Source organism: Portunus trituberculatus, chromosome 48 (assembly GCF_017591435.1).
Source record: "Portunus trituberculatus isolate SZX2019 chromosome 48, ASM1759143v1, whole genome shotgun sequence".
NCBI lineage: Eukaryota > Metazoa > Arthropoda > Malacostraca > Decapoda > Portunidae > Portunus > Portunus trituberculatus.
In genome coordinates, this window is record NC_059302.1 from 6643425 (window position 1) to 6648585 (window position 5161).

The 5161-nt window shown below is 42.0% G+C and overlaps 1 long non-coding RNA gene across 1 annotated transcript in view; it reads left to right on the forward strand.

The window, feature by feature from the left end:
* LOC123498869 overlaps positions 1-2025 on the forward strand; it is a 77099-nt gene extending 75074 nt beyond the window's left edge. Inside the window, exon 3 of the long non-coding RNA XR_006672816.1 lies at positions 1869-2025. This is a non-coding gene — a long non-coding RNA (uncharacterized LOC123498869). The remainder of the gene's footprint in view (positions 1-1868) is intronic.
* Positions 2026-5161: the final 3136 nt, after the last annotated feature.

A 5161-nucleotide genomic window follows, 5' to 3' on the forward strand; every position in this document is an offset into this window, starting at 1 on the left:
TTTGGCCTCCACACCGCAAGTCCGTGATCCGACAACTGACGTAAGAGAAAAGTCCATTAACAAGGCAAAAAAGTTAAAAAAAATTCATTTTTCCTACTTGGATGTGTCGCCTCAGCAGCTTCATTCATTCAGTGGGCGGAGGACAGAGATGACGGGCGAGTCGGGGGCGTAGTGCTGGAGTCGAGGATGGAGGGGGAGGATGGAAGTGATTGAGGGAGGTAGAGGGAGACCAGGAGGCAGAGAGGGGGAACAGAGACAGAGAGAGGGAGGAAGGGAAGAATGAAGAGGGGGACAGGTATAATGAATGCTGTATCACTCTCTCACTCCTTAAAGGACAGTTACATGATAGTATTCAAGAAAAATTACGTCCAACGAATGAGTGTCTTGAGAATACCGAAAAAAAATGTCCTTCACACTTGCAACACAGTAGGTGAGGATTTGGTGGATAGTTTGGGACTCGGCAAAAGGTGAAGGGAGAATGGAGAGAGGATGGATGGAGGGAGGGTTGATGTAAAGTATGAGGGTGGTGGGCGGGAGGGGAACTGGAGGAGGCAGGGTGGTTGGAAGAGAAGGCAGGAGGACGAGTGGGCGGGCCGTCGGGTGGGCGGGCGGAGTTTACACAACACTTCCTGTACTGTGGGACCTCCGCCTGTTCCCGCCACTGTACTGATGCTTCTTTTGGGCCCCACACTTTGTTTATTGCTTGATTAATGGAGCCAGCATTGATATTGTTGAACTTTTTGACATCTATTTTTTGTACTTAACAGGTTTTGCCTAACCTGCGTAAAGATCAGAATTTTAATACTGGTACATGACAAAGAAGGAAAAAATTAGGTTTAGAATCATTGTAGCAGTCGTGAAGATATCCCAACATACCAAAAATACTTTGCTACATAATTCAATGTAGCTTGTGAATGGTTACTTTTGTGTAAGAACTGTCGTTTAACTGAGTTCAGGAAGTTTCACATGATTGTCGTCATGTCCTTTCTTGACATCGTGCCACAGTGATCTAGACGATCACGCCACCAAGACTCTACCTGGCGGTGGAACTGCTGTGAAATAATTTTGCCTCCAAATGGGTTAGTAGGAGGGAAAAACTGGGATGCTTGTGTGCTGTGGCTCGCTGAATAGACGCTGAAATTCTAGTTATTGAAAGCATTGGTCAGCAATTTTTCTTGTGAAATAAGGTCTTGTCAAGTGGAAGTGCATGTCCCTCCTCCCTATCGGCATTGTCCCAATGTTTGTATATCCTCGGAGGGTAGGACATTATGGCCGCCCACTACACCGGCCCCGCAAGACACGCCAGCAGAGGGTAAGCGGCTGGGTTAGTCCGCCTTCCCACGCAAAAATCCATGATTACTTCTGATGACTGTGTTTACATAGGATCAAATCACTGGTATCTCCATTCTGGTCCTTCCTGATGAACCAATTGGTTGTGACTGCACATCATGGAACTGGAGTCTATTGTGATAGTCTTGAGTCTTGTATAGAGCACCCCCGCCACGTCCTCCTTCCCGTGTTGACAGAGGCGACTCCCTGCATGTTTGTCAAGTCTCTGATGGAACTGCTCTTGCATTCCAGTTGTGCTCTAACTGGGTCTCGTCTCCCACACACCAGCGAAGGAAAAATTCAATAATCTAAAATAAGCTGCAGGGCAGAAGATGCATTTTATGAACACAGGAATGATGCCCTGTGTTGTCGCGACGGCCGCGTCCATAATTTGTGTGACAATAAAGGATATGATTAACTGTCAAGGCAGTTAACGACTAGGGCGGCTTCATACCACAGTTGCTGCAATTATTTGACTCCTTCTCGCTACCTGGAACCGTAGTATGACATATTCTTCCCGTATCTCTCTATTGTACCAGGCTGGGTGAGTGAGGGTCCACGACCGCATTAGTCAGTACGTGTCTTTGTGGCGTGAGGAGGGTCGCGGCCTGTCATCTGCCACTGGCGACCGAGAGCTTCTTGGTCTCACACAGGTGTCATTATGCAGCCTGGTCTTACGTCATCAGTTCAGCCTTTCGTCTGGAGGTCAGGGTAAAATGTCACCGTGCCATATTTGTACTTGATTTTTTTTTTTCCTTTTCTCACGTATTATATCCATTGTTTTATCAATTTTCAATCTATTCAGTTTTTGTAAACATTGCAATTTCGTTGATTATATTATTTCCCAAGCAATTTCTTAGTCTCTCTTTACCATATACTGTAATTTTCATACATATTTTTATGTAACTGCTTGGCGTCGTTACTGAAGGCCTTGGGAACAAGGGAGTGTAAATCATATGGCTCTTAACCATATTGCCATCCATCTTTGCTCGATCATCGTTTTCACTACAAGCCTGTCAGCGAATGCTTTACTTTCGCAACTGTTATTGTATACTCATAACTTTGTAGGGCATTTTTTTTATTGCATTCTTTTCAGGAGTTACATAAAAAGTATGTGATTTACTGTCAGTTTATGAGGAAAAATCTTATGCATCATCGTTATTTTTTCTTCATTGTTTTGGACCTCCCAGACACAGTTCTGTGGGGAGCAGCCACGCGTAGGTGAAGTAAAAACCGGAAGTCCGTCTCGTAACATTTCGACGTTAACTGGCGCTTCAACCCTTCAACACCTCAGTCCTCACCATAAAGCAGTCGCCATCGCCTCCTGACACGGCGATCTGTTCGTGACTTTGACAAGAGGTAGTCGCTGTCACTGGTATGCAACATTTTCACTTGTGTTCCTCTTCTGCATTGGTAATGAAACTGTTTTTAATCCTTCAGATTATACAGACATAATAAAAGTGATAGTAGTAACAAGTAAATTCTACTCACATGTGGAGTAAAAGAATCTCGTAAATAAATCGAATTAAAAAAAAAAAACATCACGAAGGATAACAATAGACATGAAGGCTGGTGATCGTTAAGGAACTTTTTGTTTTGGCTCTCTTTCTAAAATTAAAGAACCCATCAAAATTTGAAATTTCGTCATTTATCCTCACTTCAGGACATCATAACGAAAAGTAGATTTGCTTTGTTGTAATAAGTGCCAAAATATGAATTATTGTAAACTTTTTTTCTGTTTCGCGATCTTTTTTTGTTCTCAGCAGTAACAGAAAATGATAGACTATTATTGGCAAGTTTCCTACACTTTGCCATGATCAACTTCCTCTCGTGCAAGGACAACCATCTGCTTGGTCCGTTGCTTGCACCTCCTTAGTTTGAGTTCTACATACAGACTGAAAATTTGGCAGATTATCAGTCGTCTCTCATTGAAAAGAAAGAATTATAAGCTGCATTACGTATTCGCAATAATTTGTCTTCAAAGAAAAATATATGTATTCTCTACAAGTAATATATGTAAGAGGTGTGTGTGTGTGTGTGTGTGTGTGTGTGTGTGTGTGTGTGTGTGTGTGTATGGAAAGGGTTGGGATGTGATGTTCAGGGTAGATGCGTAGATTGAATGTTGGTCAACTTTCTCTTATTGAATGTTTGCACGAACTCTTTCAAACTGAACATGTTGCTGCAACGGACAGCGATCTGTGAGTATGCAGAGATTCAACTTCTTGATCAAGTCAGACTACTCTTAGTCAAAACCAGTGATGAATTTCGTTGTGACATGCTAATGATGTTGAATGTATTTGCTTTTTGTCGTTATTGGGAGGCTTGAATCAACTGGAAATCAAGTTCGTTTGCGGAAGAACCAAGATTAATCCACTGTCATTTATCAGTCACACAAAGGTTATTCGTTGTTCATGTTCAGTCTTCCTTCACACTCTTGGCCACTGTCTCAGCCACTCGTGGGCAATCTTCCAGTTACAATGAGTGCTTGCTTTTAATCTTTTATAACTTCCGGCACGAGTGACCGGGAAGTGGAAAGTGAGAGAATAAATTATTATAACCATAGGAAGTCAAATGTAAGATAAAAATTAAGGTGTATTTAGGGAAAAGTTTATGATACGTAATGAAGGATAAAGAGAAAGCCAGTTCTTCATTCTTGATATGAATATAATACGAACTGTAAGAAGTACAGGAACTGCATTAATGATACGAATTGAAAGGGAGGCAATGGCCGAGTGGGAAATCCGTTTGCCTTTTGTTTTCCGGGACTCGAGTTCGTTTTTCTCTTCACGGTAGCACTTTGAAAATGTTACACAAAGACTCAAAGTTTCTTGTACATCATCTAATGTCCGTAGTTTCTTTCAGAGGAAAATGACACAAGTGGAACTCAAGATGGGACCACTTTATACAAATGGTGCACTTGAATCTCGTCAGCGCAAACAAACAAGAAGCCAAACAGCGGAAACAAGAACACTAATGTCAGGAAAACTTACAATAACTCGCACCAACGCTTTTGGTGTTTCGATATTTACATTTTCACATTATAAAGAAGTTGTGAAAAAGATGGTATCTCAAAATAGAAATGATAGTGATGCAGGTGCGAAAAGGAAATGCGAAACAGGAAAGATAAATAAAACCAAAACAGAGAATAAGAAGTGATATCAAAGAGTGTAAGGAAGTGTGGAAGCGTCAAGAAAGTCTACTTTACTGTGTTTACTGTCTGCTTAACATGCTCTAAGTGACCGATCTATCATGTGATTAACCCACCTCTCACAATTTTATGATACCATTGAATATGTACCCTTGAGTGTTGCAGTTTGCTGGCGTGGAGAGAAACACTGGGCCAGAAGTGTTAAAACCAAAACGAGCCGAGTGTTTGCGGTGAGGATACAGAAGATGAGCTCACTTAAAGCGGAAAGGCCGAGTTTAGTTTCCCCTGAGGTCTTCTCACTCCCCCATCACAGCCCCGGAGGAAAGAGGTCCGCCCACAGAAACTCGGTAGACCATGAAGGTCCCTCTTGTGTTCTGAAATTGGGCTTCTGTGTCTGTGTTGCTGTGTTCCTTTGCTGCTCCACCACCTCGCTGCCTGCAAGCTGCTTCTGTGTCTGAATTGCACCAGTCTGTCTAGGTTGTTTCATTGAATAGCGCTCCTCATTGCCCGTTTCCTGCTCACTCATCGTAAAGAAAAGGTTTTAGTATTTATATGAAAGCAGAGCAGTTATTGTGGTAATGTGGGAATTCTTTTGCTTTTTATTGATTTTTTTGTAGTATTTTTATGCAAGAGATTGTTGTGCAATTCCTTTTTTTTCTTTTGCTCACTTTCATTTAAGTTTAT